Source organism: Dermacentor silvarum, unplaced genomic scaffold (assembly GCF_013339745.2).
Source record: "Dermacentor silvarum isolate Dsil-2018 unplaced genomic scaffold, BIME_Dsil_1.4 Seq717, whole genome shotgun sequence".
NCBI classification, from domain to species: domain Eukaryota; kingdom Metazoa; phylum Arthropoda; class Arachnida; order Ixodida; family Ixodidae; genus Dermacentor; species Dermacentor silvarum.
In genome coordinates, this window is record NW_023606670.1 from 79,033 (window position 1) to 98,466 (window position 19,434).

The 19,434-nt window shown below is 46.4% G+C and overlaps 1 pseudogene; it reads left to right on the top strand.

Annotated features, from left to right (window-relative positions):
- The window catches only part of LOC119435452 (uncharacterized), a 94,591-nt pseudogene extending 75,407 nt beyond the window's left edge, over positions 1-19,184 (top strand).
- The last annotated feature ends 250 nt before the right edge of the window (positions 19,185-19,434 follow it).

Consider the following 19,434-nt stretch of genomic DNA (forward strand, 5'->3'; position numbering starts at 1 on the left):
CACCTTTGCTCTTCTCCTCCTTGAAATCCGTGTTCTTGTCTGGAAAAGCCAATAAAAACCGGTGGTTTCATTATCGTTGATCACAACTACAGACTATGGCTGTACCATTTCTCTCACATAATCTTGTGTGTAGCTTCTGCCACCACTGCTCTTTCCTTGCCAGAAATGGTCTGCCAATTTCATTGACGTAAGCAATGAATCCAGTCAACATTCGCGTTGAACCTTGTGTCATCTACTGCTGCAGTGAATTGCAGTGCTTTCTTTCTCTTGCAACATTGGACTTGTAACATGGCATCAGACTTGAACTTGGAACTGTCTCCAATGTATCCTTGAACCATGTCAGTACTGTTGTGTGCATCCTGAAAGTTTTGTGCACTTGCTTCCTTTACGGGGATAGCTGTGGTTCTTGCTGAAGCTTTATAATCATTTCTTTTTTTCTTCATGATTGTTGTGATCATGAATGGTGCCAGTCCATGCGTCTTGTCACATTTGCTTGCTCTTTTGGCTGTATCTGAAAGCGATCTGCGTTGGGGGCAGAGTCTATGCAGTGTAGTGCGTCGGTGGCTCGTAGCTTTGTGCGTGCTGTGTGTTCTCGGCGCTCAGTTTGCGTTGAAGCGATAGACAACAGCACAAAGGTCACTTGGCTCGCTTCTGCAGCGGCACTTAAATTCCTCACGCCAGCGTTTGACAGCGCGAGTCCGCGCGAGTCGATGTGAAATGTTCATGTTTGCCTGTGGGCGCTGACGCCATGCTTGTTAATATAGTTAATAAGCGAATGTTTACAAGTTTATACGGACGATAAAACTACTATTCTTTGTATATCTATCTGTCTTCTAATTTGCTATCGCAATCGATACTTCGGCTGTTGGGCGAAACTACGACTCTTTTTCACACGTAGGAATTAAAATAATATTGTGTGCAGTTCAACACTACTCCCATTTCTCAATTTTCCTGTTTCCCGGCACTTGCGTTTTTTTTTTTTTTTTTTCACGGTCCTGTGAAAACATATCAGCGGGGTTCTACTGTATTATCGTTGTGCAAAGACTGGTTATAGGTCTTCTCACTAGCATAGTGCAGTGAGGAACTTGCTGTTAGAAATTTTTCCATGTCAGTGCTGAGCCAGTGCTACATTTCTTGTTCATGCAACGAGCAGCTTAGCTGTGTGGTGGACACTTCCACTTACGCTCCTGATCCACACATGCGAATAGGGAGGGCTTTCGTTCTAAATACTACTTTCGAGGTTTTTCCAGTGTTTTGTTTTTTCTTTTTTGCAACCCAATGACTAGCCGTATTAACAAATTAAAATTAGTTTTCCATGTTTGCAGGCTGCTGTTGCTGTGCCAGTCGAGCCTGATAGTACACCCAGTTCTGAATGAGCCTACTGCAGGAGCTGGTGGCAGCAAAACAGGCGAAGGCCAGATTACCTCAGTAGTTTTGCAGAGCCTGCGAGGACCTGGTGCCGTTTTTTTCTCCTGCCTGTTATCTGTTCGCGTGCTACTGAATATGACACATGAGAGCCGTGAGTACTCCACATATGTTACCCTTGCTTTCTCTTTATGCTGGTTTTTCGGCCATCATTACTCCTGGAAGTGTGGTAGTCTTTTTTGTGCATGTGTGTAAATGCCAATGCTGTCAAGCCTCGATATAAAAAAAACATTGACATAATGAATTAAACATAAAATTTGGTTGGTCGTGTTTTTTATTTTATAAGTGTGTTTTTGTGTTTTATAAGTGGGCACTTGTGTTTTTTTTTTCATAAAAAACACAAGTGCCCCCCCCCCCCCCCCCCCCGCCAAAAAAAGTTTTTTCAAAAGCAAAGCTGCAGGATTATGCTTGCATGCTGCTTGGTTAGCCTGTGTTTAATCATTGTCTTGCTGTCGCTACAGATAGATGAAAGTATGGTCCATGCGCGCACCAAATTTCCGTCCCCTAGGGCAACTGCATTCCCATAGCTGAATGATCACGGGTTTCTTCACAACAGTCATTGTCCAGCACTTCTCCTGCTTTATTGTCGCCCTCCTTGTTGCAGACATTGAAGCTGCATCAGGATTCTGAGTGAAAAATTCGTAGTAGCAGTTTAAGAAGTTGCCCAAAGCTATATTGCTATTAAATGCATAAAGGAAGAAACGCTACATGCATGCAATGCATGACATACCTCAAATGGAACCTTTACAACTTGGTGGCCTAGCTTGTGGTGTGTCCTATGGTTTGGGCATGTTGGGTGCCAGTGACAAAAACATAGCTCTTTCTGCTTGACTTGGCAGCTGAATTAGCATGCGGTTGTTGTGCAGGCAGAGTCTGAATTATTGAGTGGTGCACTGTAAGGCGTCTTAAATTTTGGTTGCCCTCATACCTTGTCTATGGGGTGAGTGGTGGTGCTGCCAATAAGCTGTCTGAATAATTGAGCATTTTCGAATTATCGTTCAGTGACTGTCTGACCTGTGGCTATAATGAAACCAGAAAAGAAGGATCTGACATGTTATCAGTTACAGTGACACAAATTTTGGTTTGTAGGAAGCTGAAAATACAGGGTGTTTTTCTGTATACAGGCTGCACCAAATTTTTTTTAAGGGACCCGAAACGACTTTGACAACTTTGTGCAAATGTACTGAGTCATTACAGTAGGTCCTTCTGATCATTAAGTGACGCATCTAAGCGCTTCACGTAGCTGTGTAATTTATTATAAGGTTTTAAAAATGTACATCGCTACCGATAGCAGTGGCGCCGCTCCCCCGATTTTTTGCTGCCCCATCCTTATTGACGCGTTCTCCATCTGATGTCAGTACGGCGAACTATTCGATTTACTACACAGGGCGCATCATCGATAACTTTACAACTTTATTGTGAACGAATCTTTCTTGTAGTAGTTTGAATGTTGATTAATTTGTTTCTATAAAAAAAAGTAACAGAAAGAGGATACACAACGACAATTTATCACTACACTCAAGCACTTCCGGCACACTGCTTGTGTTACAATGTGCTCCGTGTTGACGCAAGCTGCGGTCAATATTGGTCTCAATCTCTTTTTGTGAGCACCATGGTTCGCCCTTGTTACGTTGTGTGGCTGCAAACGTAGCGATCGGTGATATGTCAAGCTGTGACATTGTGTCCCTCTGCAAGGCATCAGACAAGCATCAGACTGTCGGTATCCTATTGGCACCACCATCTGTCTAGTTTGCACATCTATCTATCTAGTTCTATCTATCTAGCATCTATCTATCTAGTTTGATTGGCAACAGCATCTAGTTTGCCGCTATCACTTCACGCTGAAGGTAAGCGCAAGCACAAGGGGACTGGGCGTTTTACGGGATGAGTGGAGGCACAAATGTGAACGGCCTGCGTGGTGTAGCCACCTGGTTGCACAGAGCTCAACCAAACACAGAGCTAATATAGCAGTAACCAAGTGTATTCTATTTTGCTGCTGGTGTAAATTTTTGGTAGGAGCGTAATCATGAACACGTCTTTTTAAATCTTTAAATAGTTTTGCACTTGATTACAGCAATATTAGCTCCGTGTTGGCTAGTTCAGCTTTCCTCCACCAGGTCGCTGGACCATGCAAGCCGATCAGACCGCTTACTTATGTCTATGCTAAAGCTCCTGCAGCACAGTGGTAGTAGTATGGAGGAGAGTGATGGAAGGAGACAACAGACGGGGGAGTCAGTGGAAATTGTGTGTTGTGTTGTGTGTAGATAGATTCAGGAGCGTGATTGTGTAACGGTGTAACTGAAATGATTGGACTTGGGGATACATTTACCTACACCATGGTGAGACAAATAGTGAGTTGAGACAAGTTAACCTAACAAAAGAAATCACAATGTGTGCAGTTAACTAAGTTACATTAATTAAATTTTTTGTTTTTGAGCTTGTCCTTGACATTATCTAGATGAGTGACAAAACTTTCAATAAACAAGCTCATCTGAGAGCCACACAAACAAATATTTCACATTCAAAGCGAAACTTAACTTGGAAAAAGAGTGCTTGTAATGTTGACCTCATTATCCCCTGCCTTTCATATCATGTTGCCACTGTAAATTGGCATGACCCTGTGAGTCGGCCTTGCTGTCTGCCTGCCGGCCTGAATTATTTTCTTCTTTTTCTAGTGGCAAGCAGTTTAGAGTTGTAATGGTAGTAGTGGTAATGCTTGCATATAACTTGCTGCTGCACAGAAAGGATGCATGATAGGATGATTTTGCAGGTTTAGCGCACCACCGGCATCACGACATTGCGCTGCGAATGAAGGAAAGATAGTAATGACGGGGGGATTTTCAAGGCCTCCTCACGAGGCCATACCAGTAATGCCAGCGTGATAAAATGCGGGCTGGTGAGATCGATGTCATAGGCACTGCATTCTTTTCTAGTCAGTTTTGTTTTTATTGAGGTTTTGAATGTGAAATATGTGAAATATTTTTTTGCATAGGTGTTACAGGAGCTCGTGTAAGGAAAGGTTTATCGCTTAGCTAGATACAGTGGAATCTTGTTGATACAATCTTCACGAGAACTGGAAAATAAAACGTATCATCCGAAAGTCAAATCATTCAATGTACTATCCAGCGAAATCGTACTATAGGGGGGGAAACACTTTTGATCCTGGAAAACGTATTACGCAGAATCGTATCGAGGTTCCACTGTAATGTCAAGGACAAGCGCGGACAACTAATTTGCATTTGCCTCCTAAGATAAATGATTTAAAAAATAATTGATGTAACTTTGTTAATTATGCACTTAACTGATCAAATTACTCCTTATTTAGTGGCTGCCAATCTAGACACTGAAATGGTAAACATAACATCACCATCATTATATTGCACTAGATAAAATTTTGGTGTAGCTAAGCAAAGTCTATTCTGGCAACAAAAATGGTAAATACATTTGCCGACCGATTTTTAGAGCCCAGATTATTGGACCTGCATGTCTATAGTTGAACCTCATTCACATCAGCCACGAGAATACCTTCGTTATAATCTATATTCATTATGAGCATACACATGGATATCAGCGGGAAAAAAAATTGTCAAGTCTATGTGAAAGCGGCGTGTCTCCAACAGGCCAGCGAAGGGTGTCCTGTAGATTTTGATGACTCGTCAACATCTTGCCGTGCCAATATGAGGCACGGGAACAATAATCAATTACGTACACGTGCTCTGCACCGCTGTTTTCGCAACCGTGCAATTGGTGTGGATCATTCGGGATTGGCATGTTGGCTTGCCAACTGCGGTCCAACCATGCCAAGCTGCTGGCCAAAACATGCGCGCCGCTGAGACTTTTTGAATGCGGAGGGGACCGCTCGTGGATCCGTACTCTACTACTCCGGCCATCAGTCTAGCCTGTGCGTCTGATCACACGCTCGATCAGCAATAATGTCTATGAGTGCAAATATTTCGGCGGCGAGCTTTCCGCGACAGCTTGTCACCAGCTACTCCATGGGCCGCACTGCTTTACTAACCGCCTCGCAAACCAAAAAAAGTTGCAAGGTTGTTGGCAGGGGCAGACATTGCCCGTGCCAACTCGCATTACCAAAGCGAAGTACGAGCTATTATCAGAGATAAAAGTGACAGATGCTGGCAATATAAAAAACAAGAACCACAGATATTTCATTCCGACATTAAATAAATTACTACATGCCATGACTGCATGGCAAACACGCACTAGCAAACGTAGCAGAAGTGACATCACTTGTAGGGGGAACAATCTACATAACTGTAATATGAGGAAAAGATTGTTGCAATATTCTATACATAATATGCATGCATAATATGTCAGGTGGTTTGTTTGGGCTCGTTGAAGTGTTTTTTTAGTTTTTGTATGACAAAGAACAGTGTTCTTTTAGTCCTATTATATGTGGATAAATTTCTCTGTCTTTCTTTTTTTCTTTCTGTTTTGCGTTAATGAAATTTGTCCTTGTATTATTATTCGGTGTCATATAATATCTTGAATTGTATACAGTCGCCGACCGTTTATTCGGACGCTGAAAATTCGGACATGCTCGTTTATTCGGACACCTTCGCGGCACCGCCACTCGTCCCATTGAAGTAATGTATAACTACGACCGATAGTTCGGACGCTCTACAGCGCGCCGTTCGATTTTTCGGACTCCGGCGGCCTGGTCAGATGCGACGTCGAACGCCACGATACGGTCACGACAAGCTGGCCGCGATGTTTACATTTTGCTAGGTTGCCAGCACTGAAAGGGCGCGCTTGCTATGGTTGGATTGCTGGTGTCTAAATCCACGCAGCACCTACAAGTGTCAGTTGCCGATCTCGAAAGTACGTTCATCGCAGGGACCTGCTAAGCTCCATAAAGTGCCAAAGAACCCCCCCCCTCGAAGTAACCGAATGTCGAATTATGGAGAGTATCAAGACAACAAACAAATGCTTCACTACGTCACACGATTTTATTACTCAATGAATTGTCGAATCTTGTTTCTTTTAGCACAAGGCCAGTGCGGAAGCTGAATTCTCTTCATCTCACTACTGATTAGCGCTAGCAGCGGCGAAGGCCTCGCGACATCATTCGCGGCGGCGTTTCATCTGAGACCGCTTTGCAACAACGGGCGCACATCCCGATTATTTTTTCGCCACTCAGCTGCTCGCCAACAAATTGTCCGTCAATCGCGATGTAGCCGGTGCTTTTATCTCGACAGCTTTGCACTGAGTCAAAGCAAACCTACTGCTTGCCGCAACCGCTGCGGACGAAACCGCGGCCGCTATCGACGCGATCATGGACGGCGACCTTGCGGTTCAGAAGGCAGGCGGCTGACGCACGCACCAAGTCAAAACGAAACTACTTTTCGCTGCAAGAAGTGCGGACGAAACTGCGGTGGCTATGACGCTGCCACGGGAGGCGACTACTGAGTTGTGAAGGCACGCAGCCGATGCGCGCATCGAGTGAAAACGAAAGTACTATTTGCCGCAACCGCTGCGGACGAAACTGCGGTGTTTATCGACGCGATCAGAGATAGCACTACGCACTTACAGAGGCACGCGGCTAGCCGCCAACGCGGTGTTACTCGCGGCGATAAACGCAAGAATAAAGGCTTTAAAGGCACAATTAGGCACGAAGCGCTTCGGCGTTGCTGTCAGTCACGTTCCGCGTACGATTGCCGCCAGGACCACGGCGATGCGGACTGCGCCGCTTCGTTTCGGTTGGACGCTACGCCGTTCTTGCTTCTGCGGCGTGCATTTGCGGTGCTCCGCGTTTTTTTTTTCCTCTAACGTATAGGTCAGTGCGCACGCTATCGGCACCTACCCTATCTACAAATAGGAGAAAGGCGCATGGTAGTAAGCTACGGCCTCCGACATTCAAGTGCGAAAGCTTAGGCGCGCTGCCCGTTCGAGAGGTTGGGTGGCTACAAGCTGCTTGCGCAGTTCGCGCGTTGCTGTTACGCACTGTGATGTGCTTTGACACTCGGGCATGGGTAATGGAGGTTCTTTGGATCAAGCGCACTCGTGTTCGCCGTTTAGACACTTGTGGAGAGCAGGACCAGGGAAAATTTATCAGTGGCTCGCGAAACCCCGAGCAGGGGCCTGCGGAACCCGTAGGTTCCGCGGAACCCACTTTGAGAACCCATGGCTTAGTGTGTTAGGCCTGATTTGCTTGTTCGATCGTCCAGTCGTCGCGTAGTGCGAAATGGCTCCGACGCCTTCCGTGCCATTTGCGCCGACGAGACGCGGCAATTACAGACTCTGTCTATAGCGATAGCCAGACACTGTCGGAAATAAGGCTGACCTGATCGCGTGTAAGCGTGCATCTGTACAGTCGCGCATTGACAATTTTTTCCGTCACTGGGACCATACTTTTTTCTGGCGAATCCTTTTTTTTTTCGGACTCTCGTTATTCGGATTTTTCCGCGGTTCCCGTCGAGTCCGAATAAACGGTCGGCGACTTTCTGTTTTGCGTTAATGAAATTTGTCCTTGTATTATTCAGTGTCATATAATATCTTGAATTGTATAGTAATTGTAGTCCCAACTTAACCAGGAGATTTTCCCATCTATTTCAGTCTTGGGCAGCAAAGTTGTTGGTAGCCAGCCAGGATTGCTCTCTGCCATTTTGCTCTGCATCCTGCAAGCCCCTAAAGCAGTGCCAACGGAACAGCGTTTTGATCTTTGGTTTTGGTGAGTGTGTAAAACTCGTGCCTTGTCTTCTATGAGCACATGTAGGCATATCTCCACTTGCCAGTAGCACTATCTTTAGTGGCATTCCAAAGTTGAAAAATTGAATCTTTGTACAGTGATATTTTGTTCCTGCAAACCTCATATTTAAAATCTTTGTTAATTCAAAATGTTCATTTGCTGTGAAAGGGAATACAGTAGAATCCCTCTGATACGTTTTTCAGGATCGTAAAAATAAAACGTAAGAGCCGGAACGCAAGAGTCGAGAAATAGGAAAAATTGAGGAATGAGAGTAGTGTTGAACTGCACAAAATATTTTTAATTCTTACGTGTGAAAAAAGGCGTGGTTTTGCGCCGAAAGCTGAAGTATTGATTGCAATAGCAAATTAATAGACAGCTACACAATGTAAAGATAGTAGTTTATCGTCTGTATAAACTTGTAAACATTCTCTTATTAACTATAACAAGCATGGTTCAGCGCCCATAGGCAAACATGAACTCATCACACTCTATCAGCGCGGACACACTGATATAATCTCGACCGGGTGAGGTAGGTTGTACCTCAGGAGACGGCAATGAATGCGGGCATCGTGATGATGAAAAAATTAGAAAAGATTGTATTCACTTCATTGGTACAGTGTTTTGAATATCCGAGTCTCGAGCGGTTCTGCTTAACACGGGGGCCAGGACGGCCTTAAATAACCCCTCGTGTCTTGTGGTAGCCGATGTCTCCTTCGGGGAACTTGTGGAAGTGTCAGTCCTCTGTCAGTGGTCAAGTTGACGACCTCCTCTCCTCGGGTCCTCTCCTTTGGTAGCTTGCCTTTTGCGTCGTGAGGTGTGACGCTGTTCTCGGGGATGAAGGGGTTATCTCGTCACGGGAAAGGCGCTCGGGCTTGTTTCCCACATTTGAGAGGTACAGTTTCCAGGAAGATCATAACCGCCTCTTAGGGATGCAGATAATTGCCCCGGCACGGGAGCGTGTGTGGGTTTGGTTTCCCACGACTGAGATGCAGAGTTCCAAGCCGATCATGACAGCCCGTCCGCCGCCACAGGAGGTCTCCGAAGGGGTTGCAGCATCCAAATACCTCGAAGCGACCGGCAGGACCCCATGCCTCTGCTTCGTTTCGCCGTTCGTTCCAGGGCAGGCCAGGTGACACCTTCTGGAAATAGACCCACGCCAAGCCCAAGGCACAACAAACAGAGAGCACCCAACTAACCATGAGAATGCCAGGTTCACAATTCTTCACATAAAACCTTATCATAATTATACCTGCAGCCCTCGTTCGAGATTCCCGAAAAATTAACAAAGGAAAAAAACTAGACTTCAATGCATATTTCAACCAACCTAATACCTAACGTTTTTGTTTCTCTTGCCCGGGAAAGCCACGTTTATTGAGAGACTGAGTAGCGCATTGAAAATTATCAAAGGGATAACTGCTGCGCAGTGAGTTGGGTCAATGCTACCTGCCAGTACCAGCGCTTCTAATCCCATAAGTACTGCGCTCTGATGACCACTTCAACTCTTAAGTGAGCTGATTCAAAAAGTGGCATTTATAGCCAGAAAACAAAAAACCCTACTCTATCTCCTCGTAACACCGTTAAAGAAAATTGTTTCTCCGAACACGCTTCAGCACATCGAAATTCTACAATGGCAGCACATAAACGCACCTACCCTGTAAGCATTGAATTATCCAAAATGGATTATTTCTACAACCTCCAATGTTAATGCCTATCTACAAAATCAGCGCATACACGAGCCACCACCGTCGCAAAACTTGCTTAGCAGTTTTGTTCGCATCACTGGCTCTCGTACAATCAGTGCAACAAACACCGAGATTAACGCGGAACCTTTGAATTAAAAGAAATAAGGTCTTAATAACTAACAAAGAAAAAAAAATGCAACATGCTCTATTTACAAATTTACAAACGAGAACCTTATGGAGGCGCCCAATTCGACAATTACATACTACCTCTTAATGCACACTCGACTAGGTTGCAATCTGAAAGTCATTGGGCCTCGCCATGGGCAATAAAGGGCGCCAGACATACACTGCCCCCTCCCGTCACCTGTCAATTCGTGAGGCCGCAGCTTTCTTTCTCGTCTCGGAGAGGAAGGCCGTAAACGCGAGGAAAATCGCCATTCTTCCTTTGTCCTCGCTCTCGCGGCGCATTCCCCCTCATTGACTGTTTGACTGGCCCTGTGTGTGCGTGCGTACCTCAGCCAGGTTGACCCTTTCAGCCGCAGTCCTGCTCGCGAAGACACGCCCTGTTCTGTTGTCATCCGCCTTTGGCGACGTCTCCGTTTTCTAACCACCATAACGAGCCCTTTGAAGTTCTGCATGATGGCCTGTTCCCTTTGCTTACGGGCTGTGGGTGTGGCGTCTTTCTCGAATTTGCGCTGCGCTAAATACTTCGCTCGTTTTGCGCCGTCTGAAAAAGTTTTTGTCGCGCCAGCGGTCACGAATGTACCTCTGCAATCCCGATCGTCCGGTTCCTGCCCTGTTTGGCCGCATGTCAGTCTCCTCTCCTTTGGACGATTCCGGAACGTCACTCAAATGCGGAGTTACAAGGGAGTTTTTCAGCGCCTCCCTTGACCTTTTTAGGGCTGCTAAACCAGCCTTGTCTCCGAAGGAACGTCCTCCGGAAGAGCCACTGTTTCTACTCCCGTGACGTAATCGGTCTCTTCCTCTGCCGCAATTCCTTCTTTAACAACCTTCAGAAGGTCTAAAGATCCTTTCGAATGTGGTAGCACCAAATTAGTTTCCAATTCCTCTGCTAGTCCTTGCTGCGGTATGCCCACTGACCCGGATGCCTCCTCGCTAGCGCCTTTTTCCCCGCTTTCACTAGCTGTGTGCTGTGCTTTCTGAGTGCCTATGTCATGAGGCCTTTCCCTTTCTTCGTTGCCATGCCTTATCTCCGCCGCGATCTTCTGAGCCTGGGGACGCGGGAGAGCTTGGACCGTATGGTCGCCAAAACTCAGGCCCTTCTTCTTTAACAGCATCTCTGAGCGATTTGAAAATAAGTAGGGGTATAGCTTGGACAGATTTTGTGATACTGTGGCTTCAGTAAGCAATATTCCGAACGGCCCCTCGATCTTTACGCTGGCTATGGGCAAACACACACTATCCTCCTCAACTACCTGCCGGATCCACGCATGTTCCCCGGTGAAATCCTCAGGTTGCACATACACAGGGTGGACGATGTCCATTGTCGCCAGCCGAGTCCCTAAGCACCCTACATAGCGTTCCGTTCACTGCGACGTCGCAAAGGTAGGGTTCTAAGAGCTCCAAGTTGCCGTCATTAACGAAAGAAAAAAATAATCCTAGGCTTCCGACAGCCGATCGCAAGGTGTCCAGGCTCCTGGCAACGGAAACAGACGACTGGTTTTCTAGCCTCAAACGCCTTTTTTGTTTTTCTTTCGTCTTTCGCTGCGCTGTTACCAGTGCATTGGATTCTATGGGAGCTGTGCTGGGACCGGCCGGAAAACGACTTAACAGCCGGGAAAATGCAGCACAGGGTTCCTGTATGCAGCATCCAAGTGGGGATCCATGTTCAAAATAATGCTGTACGCTTCATTTTTAATAATTGCAGCTGCACAGGTAGTTTGTCGTGCAGGAAAACATCTCTGCAGCCTCCTGCACTCTCTGGCCGTTGCAATTACTATTGCCTTAATCTGTTCAAGATATTTCACAATTCTTGTGTGTGTAAAGACTTGTAGCTCCCTTCTGTGTCCCATTACACGTTGGTCATCGTCACCAAGTTGGTATTTCACAGTATCACATAAGAGCCCTGTATCAGTCATTTAGTCCCACGACTTAACAAGAATAGAAGCACCTTCCTGACACAGCTACTAGAATTGACAATAGTGCAGAGTTTCACATGGCCTTAGCCAACGTCAGCTAGTGCTTAACATGAGCTGAAACTTGTCAAATATTACAAATAGTTAAAGTTCAGTCGTCATCATTTCAGACGTTGCATGATGTTGCTAGTAGAAGAATTCCAACGGAAATGTTTAACAATGCATAGAAAAACTCTAGATCAAATTGATCGATTTCTATAGGCACAGTAATAAAAGAGCTAAAGGAACTCTCTTGAAGTGGATCCAGTGTTTTCGGGAAGGCCTTGACGAACTCGAGGACTATGCAAGATCAGGACACCCCTCCACCTCGTGTGAAGATTAAACCATAGATCTTGTATATTTTCTTGTGCTTAGTGGCCACCAAAGGACTGTTAAAATGATATCAGAAGCTCTTTGTCAGTGCACCGAATTTGACTAAATCACGATAGTTGGCACCAAGATGGTGCCAAAACTGCTATCTCCTTAGCAAAAGTTGCGACGAAAAGAATGTTGCATTGATTGGAAAACTTCAAACAACAGCAATGAATTCTTGGAAAGGGTCGTCACCAGCGGCGAAACTAACACCTTGTTATGATGAAGTTGAAGGGGGAGCTGAAATTATTTTGTTACATCAATTATTGCCCTTTACTACAGTATTGGAAGTAAGGAAATGCGGTAGCGCCATCTTCAGGTAGCGCGGCGCGCTCCTCATTGTTTGGCTGCCAGCCAGTTCTGTAAGGGTTTTCAAAACAAGGAAAGTTGGTAACCGCAGTATGTCTGGTCCTTGGCAAACTGCAAACACAGAATACTATTCATGGCCTTTGGGGGCAGTCGTTGCAATGTAGTTCTCCAGGCCTTTTTTTTTTTTTTTCCATGAAAGAAGAAATCAAATTTATTCATGTTGCAACATTGTTGTCTCAATGCAGTAATCACACAAATTCTCAACTTGGGGTTGCATGTGCACATGTATATTATCATGCGATAAAGTCGAACCCAATTTTTACAATATCGGTTTTAACAATATATCGGTTATAACAATGAGAAGTTGCTGCACCGTTAACTTTTGTATGTTTTCTATGGTGAAATAACCAGTTTATCTACAATGCCCCATGCCGCATTATCAGTTATAACGATGAGGTCTGGCTACTGGGTATCCATCCCGAAAGAGAATGGAATGCAAAATTCTTGAAAAGAAAAAAGAAAAAAAGAAAGAAATTCAAGTCACTACACACCACCGCGCACTATTTTCCAGTCGTCTCCGCATCGCCAGCCTCGTGCGCCTCCCTCCTGTCGCCCTTCCACCCCTCCGAACATGAATGGGCTGCGCCTATAGCTTTATGTGTTTACGCCGCACCACCCTCTGAAACACGCATTGACCGCTCCAACTGCGCTGATAGCTGATAGTGCTGGCTGATGGATTGATATGGGTGTCACACGGCGCACTTTTGATCGCTATCAAAAGTGGTCGTGTGACACTGGTATAAGTCACTCGTGCTCATATTTCTTGGTTGTGTTGAAGTCGTTCCGGGCCTCGCGGTATCTCAGCCTTTTTTGACTCGCCGTCGAAACGGAAGATTGCAGATTCGCCAGCTGATCATCGGCAATGCATAACGCTAGAATGCGCACTGCTATATGCTCATTCACACTAGGCCGACACGTCACCGATTTTGGTCTTCCGACTGTTGGCGGCAGCGTTATCCTTCCTTTAAACCATTGGCCACAGCGTTTTCCGTCCTGTAAACTGCTGTCGCCAACAGTCTGCAGACCATAATCGTTGTCGTGTCAGCCTAGTGTAAATGAGACTTAAAGATTTGAAAACGAAGTGCTTTAACCGATCAGGCGATTGCGAACGTGCTTGCATCGGATAGCGGCAGTGACGGCGGCAGCGATGATGCGGTAGGGCAGGCTGCCTCAACGTTGTCCTCGCAGGAGGTGCTGTAGATGATTCAGTCTTTCTTGGGCTTCGTTCTCGCGACGGACCTTCGCGAGAAAAGGATGTCGGCAAGCTTTGCGTAACGCAAGCAACACTGACGGGCATGAGGTTTTCTCGTGCAAGTCAGAAGTACGTGGAGAGATGCTTGCGGCGATCTCGCCCCAGCGTTTCTTCTGGATTTCTCAAGCTGAAAGGCTGTCACGGCAACCTTTAGTATTTCTAAAAGGCACCTTTTGAGGCCACCAAGCCGAGACCGCATGTCACTTTGCTTTGCGGTTGTTATAGTACAGTTAAATGTGGATATAACGGAATTGACAAATTCCCGAAAAACTTCGTTATAAAGAGGATTTCGTTATATGCAGGTTCGGCACGAAAATTAGAAAAAGAAACGCTTACCGTATTCACTCGATTGTAACGCGCACTCGTTTTTCGTTTTCGTCGAAGCACTCATCCTTGGAATGTCACACCAGGTACCGGATGCGTGGACGCGTGTTGTTTCGCACAAGCGCGAGGCATCGGAAACGAAGAGCGAGTGTCACGATGGCGTCGTATAGTGTTACAGTAGAACCACGCTGTTACATTCCCGGGGGCTGCGTTTTCCCAGCTGTTACATCGTTTTCGGCCGGTCCCGGCACAGCTCCTATAGAACCCAATGCATTGGTAACCCCGCAGTTGCGTCGCAACTGTGGGACCGTTCCGGCATCATACGTTGAGAACTGCCACTCCGCGCCGGCCCGAGCGGCCATTTTGACTTTTCATGTCGCGTGGCTTGGTGGCTTGACGATGGCACTGGCCGCCCAAAGTGCCGGGGGTGACAACTATGACATATTTTCGGTTTCTGCCAGCAAAAGTATGGCCCTTGAGATCTGTATTTGCTATATAAGATGGTGTCTATGATGCGTTGTGGCCCTGAAATTGGTTTTGGCTCATATATATGTATAAAGTCCAAGGGCGATACCGCAGTCGCCGCGCGCCGTATGCTGTATGTGCGAGTGAAATCGTGCGAGGGGAGCAGACGACCGCATCTAAATTTCGCGCGCGCAAGAAAAGCAGGGAGGAAGCGCGCCTTCTTCCGTTGCGCTCGAGGCACCGGCGAGTGAGCGAGGGGGGAGGGATAGCAGGGTGGTGTTGTACGGTACTCTGGCATCAACTGCATACTGCGTGGCGGCACGCGGTCGCACGGGCCGTATCTTAAAAGTGATCTGCGTTGGGGCAGAGTCTAGCAGTGTAGGTGCGTCGGCGGCTCGTAGCTTTGTGCGAGCTGTGTGTTCTCGGCGCTCAGTTTGCGTTGAAGCGATAGACAACAGCACGAAGGTTACTTCGCTCGCTTTCCCAGCAGCGCTTCCACACGCGGCCAGCGTTTAACAGCGCGTGTCCGCACTCATCGAGTGTGATGTCTCATAGCGTGTACCAGCGCGTCGGCAACATCAACTAGAAAAGGAAAGAGTGCCGGCTTGGCGGGCTAGGCCAGCTGCAGCAAGTGGCAGGATCAGGTTTGAATGAAGGGAGGGGTAAACGAAAGGTCACGCCCGCGGCGGCAAGATCGCTAGGTCGAGGGATGCAGGCCTGCCTCGCACACGCACGTACGCACACGTGCCCTCGCTTTGCATTCCGTCGCGGCGGAGAAGGTGCTTCCGGTTGCTGCTCGTGCAAAAATGACAAAATTTGGGGCGAAATCTCTAGGTTGTCGGAGGGGGAAATTCGTTATATCGAGGGGGTCTCCGTTGCAACTTCGTTACGTAGAGGTCTCAAATACATGTGCTTCTATGGAGTAACGGCGGGGGATAGAAAAACTTTGTGATATCCAGGAATTCGTTATATGGAGGTTCGTTATAAGCAGGTTTAACTGTAGTGCTATTCTTGAATGTCGACAGCCGCGGCATGTTACACGCGATTGGAGTACGCAGGAAGCAGAGTTAAACAGTTAAACGAGTCAACACAATCAGCAGCTGGATGGAGGAAGGTGGTGGCATTATAGATTTCTCAACAGCTTTGTCATCTCCTATTTTGTTTTTTCATGCAACCCAGTTATAACAATGGAATTTTCGTGGCACTTGAGTATTGTTATAAGTGGGTTCGACTGTATTTCCATCTCGCTGCACGCGGTGTGTGTCTCGGTGTGTGCCTGTGTGTCTCGTTTCTTTTTTAGTTCGAATGGATAATGCACTTCGGTCCATTCAAGTGGATTACATGAAGAGGTGGACATTACTAGCATGAAAATCTAAAATGACCATGTAGCTAATCAAAATAATCCACTAACACAGGGGTTCTCAAGCATGTTCGTTCCAGGGAACCCTGCTAAGCTCCATGAAGCGCCAAGGAACCCCCCCCCCCCCCCATTTAACCGAATTAAAATGTCCTAATTACCCGAATGTCGAATTACCCAAGGTATCAAGAAAACAATAAATGAATGCTTACTACGTCAACAGGCTTTTATTTACTGAATGAATTAGCAAATCTTCTTTCTATTTTGCACAAGAGCAGTGCGGCACCCGCCGCGGTGGCTCAGTTAGCAAAGGCGTTTCGTGGCTGAGCACGAGGTCACGGGATCGAATCCCGGCCGCGGCGGCCGCATTTCGATGGAGGCGAAATGCAAAAACTTTTGCCCGTGTACGTGCTTGCGTTGTAGTGCATGTTAAAGAACCGCAGGTGGTCAAAATTAATCCGGAGCCATCCACTACGGCGTGCCTCACAGTCAGAACTGGTTTTGGCACGTAAAACCCTAGAAAGAATAAGAGCAGTGCGGAAGCTGAAGTTCTCGTCATCTCATGACTTATTTGAGCTAGCAATGACTTATTTGAGCTAGCAGCGGCGAAGGCCTCGCGACATCCATCGCAGCGCGGCCGCAGCGCGCGTCTTCATCTGAGACACGCTTTTCACTACCGCGCGCACATCCCGATTATTTTTTCGCCAGTGAGCTGGTCGCCAACAAATTGCCCGCCCATCGCGATGTAGCCGGTGCTCTTCATCTTCGACAGCTTTGCACTGAGTCAAAGCGAAACTACTGCTTACCGCAACCGCTGCGGAGAAAACCGCGGCCGTTATCGACGAGATCATGGTCGGCGACCTTGCGGTTCAGAAGGCAGGCGGCCGACGCCATAGCCGACGCACTCACCAAGTCAAAACGAAACTACCGTTTGCTCCAACAAGTGCGCACGAAACCGCGGTCGCTATCGACGCGATCATGGATGGCGACTACGCAGCTGCGAAAGGAACGCAGCCGACGCGCGCACCGTCAAAACGAAACTACTATTTCCCGCAACCGCTGCTGCGGACGAAACTGTGCTGGTTATCGACGCGATCATAGATCGCGATTACGCACTTATGAAGGCACGCGGCTAGCCGCCAACGCGGTGTTACGTGCGGCGATTAACGCAAGAATAAAGGCTTTGAGGTCACAATTAGGCACGAAGAGTTCCGGCGTTGCTGTCAGTCACGTATAGCGTACGATTGCCGCTGAGGACCATACCAATGAGGACTGCATCGCTTCGTTTTTGGACGCTAGCGCCGTTTTAGCTCTTTTGCGGCGCGCACTTGTGGTGCTCCGCGCATCAGTTTTTTTTATTCCTCCGAAGTATAACATCAGTGCGCACGCTATCGGCACCTACCCTATCTACAAACGGGAGAAATGCGCACGGTGGTAAGTCAGAGCCTCCGAGATTCAAGTGCGAAAGCTTAGGCGCGCTGCCCATGGCTGCCCGTTTTCGAAGACTGGGTGGCTACAAGCTGCTTGCGGATTTATTGCGCAGTTCGCGCGTTGCCGTTACGCACTGTGATGTGCTTTTTGACACTCGGGCATAGGTAATTGAGGTTCTGTGCATCAAGCGCACCTCGTGTTCGCCGTTTTCGCCACTTGGCGAGCGCGGGACCACGGAAAATTTATCAGTGGCTCGCGGAACCCCGAGCAGGGGCCTGCGGAACCCCCGGGTTCCGCGGAACCCACTTTGAGAACCCATGCACTAACAGACTGTAAATTATTCACTTCTTAAAATTGAGAAATTTAAACCACAGCTTAGTGAAGTCCTATTTGTCTAGCAGAAATCCATGGACTATTGCATCACTTTAATGGTATCCGTCCCCAAAATGTGCTTAATTATGCATTGGCATTGCACTTATAGTTCCCAACTCTTATTAAAGCTCTTGTGAACCTGTTAACAGAAATGCCAATATATTTCGTACCACATTTTGGAGATTAACATGTCAGTATTGATACTAGTCTTATGATTTATGCTTAGCAGGCGTGACTTTACAGCTGCTCAATTTCAAAATCTCTACATCTAACAAAGTGAACGGTTAAAAAGGCGATTAATGAATCTTTTCAATTATAGCTTCCTGGAAATTGCGATGTCCTATGTAAATAATGTCCACCTCTTCAGATAACCCATCTGGACAAGTCGAAAGCGCTTTCAAGGGGTTGAAAAAAAAAATCACTATAACTAAATAAATCTTGGAACAATAAATAAATAAATAAACCTTGGTATATTGCAAACGAGTGAATTTTAAGCCTGGTATGCAGCTTCATGACCCAAAAACAAGAGAAGCGAGAGATTAAAATAAGGACTGGAAAAGACGGTGTGCTGTCTGTGGCGCAGCCTCTTTTTTTTCGCCATGAACGCGGTGCAATAAAAGCCCGTTAATTAAAGTTTCGGGTGTACGTTCTCTGACTACGAACTTGATACAGCTTTCTGTTGCTCAATAAGTGCAGCACATATTGAGCAACGGAGAGTTGTATCAGGAGTTTTTCATGTTGCTCTGCAATTTTCTCATTGACACTTTTTATCTAATTATAATAATTGAGAAGTTGATTAATTAAGACTAATTATCTAATTAGGCAGAATCCAAAAAATGATCTGCGCATCTCCAAGCGACGGCAAAAAACATTATCTTAGTTCTCTACAGCTACATAGCGTTTGCATTTTTTTTTTAAAGTTTAGCCCAAGTTAAGTGAAACACACTGAATAAATTATGGGCCCCTTGGCTGTCTATTGACATTCAAGAGGTAAAAATTGTCTGCTCCGAAACGCACGCTTCACAGTTAGACTGTTGCACCACAGCTTCTAAGTTTTACGTGTGCCTTTTCATTGTTGGCATATATGCTATGCTTTATGTTCTAACTCTTGTGTAGTCATGTTCGTAATTGTTAATTAGTTTTCTGTATCTGGATTTAGTCACTGGGATTACTCATCAACCTGGTGGAGCACTGTGAGGAGAACAGGGAGCGCCTGGCTGATACACAAACAGTGGGTTCGTTCGAGTCCGTCTGTGACCAGATGGAGATGCCGGCATTCAATGCTCTCATGGATGTGAGTAGACATTTAAATTGTGTCCAAAATGTTGCTGAGAACAGCGTGGTAATGTGCACAGAGCTCCCAGTTCCAATACAAGTTCTTGATGTACTAATAAAGGGCCTCAAACCACATTTTACATTTTTAAAACACATTTACAATAATAAACATATCATGTATTGTGTACAAAAAGCTGTAACGGCAATCTTCGTAAAATATAAAAGCACTGTGTGCTCCAGGAAAGCCTCAAGTTTAAAAAGTAATTGCC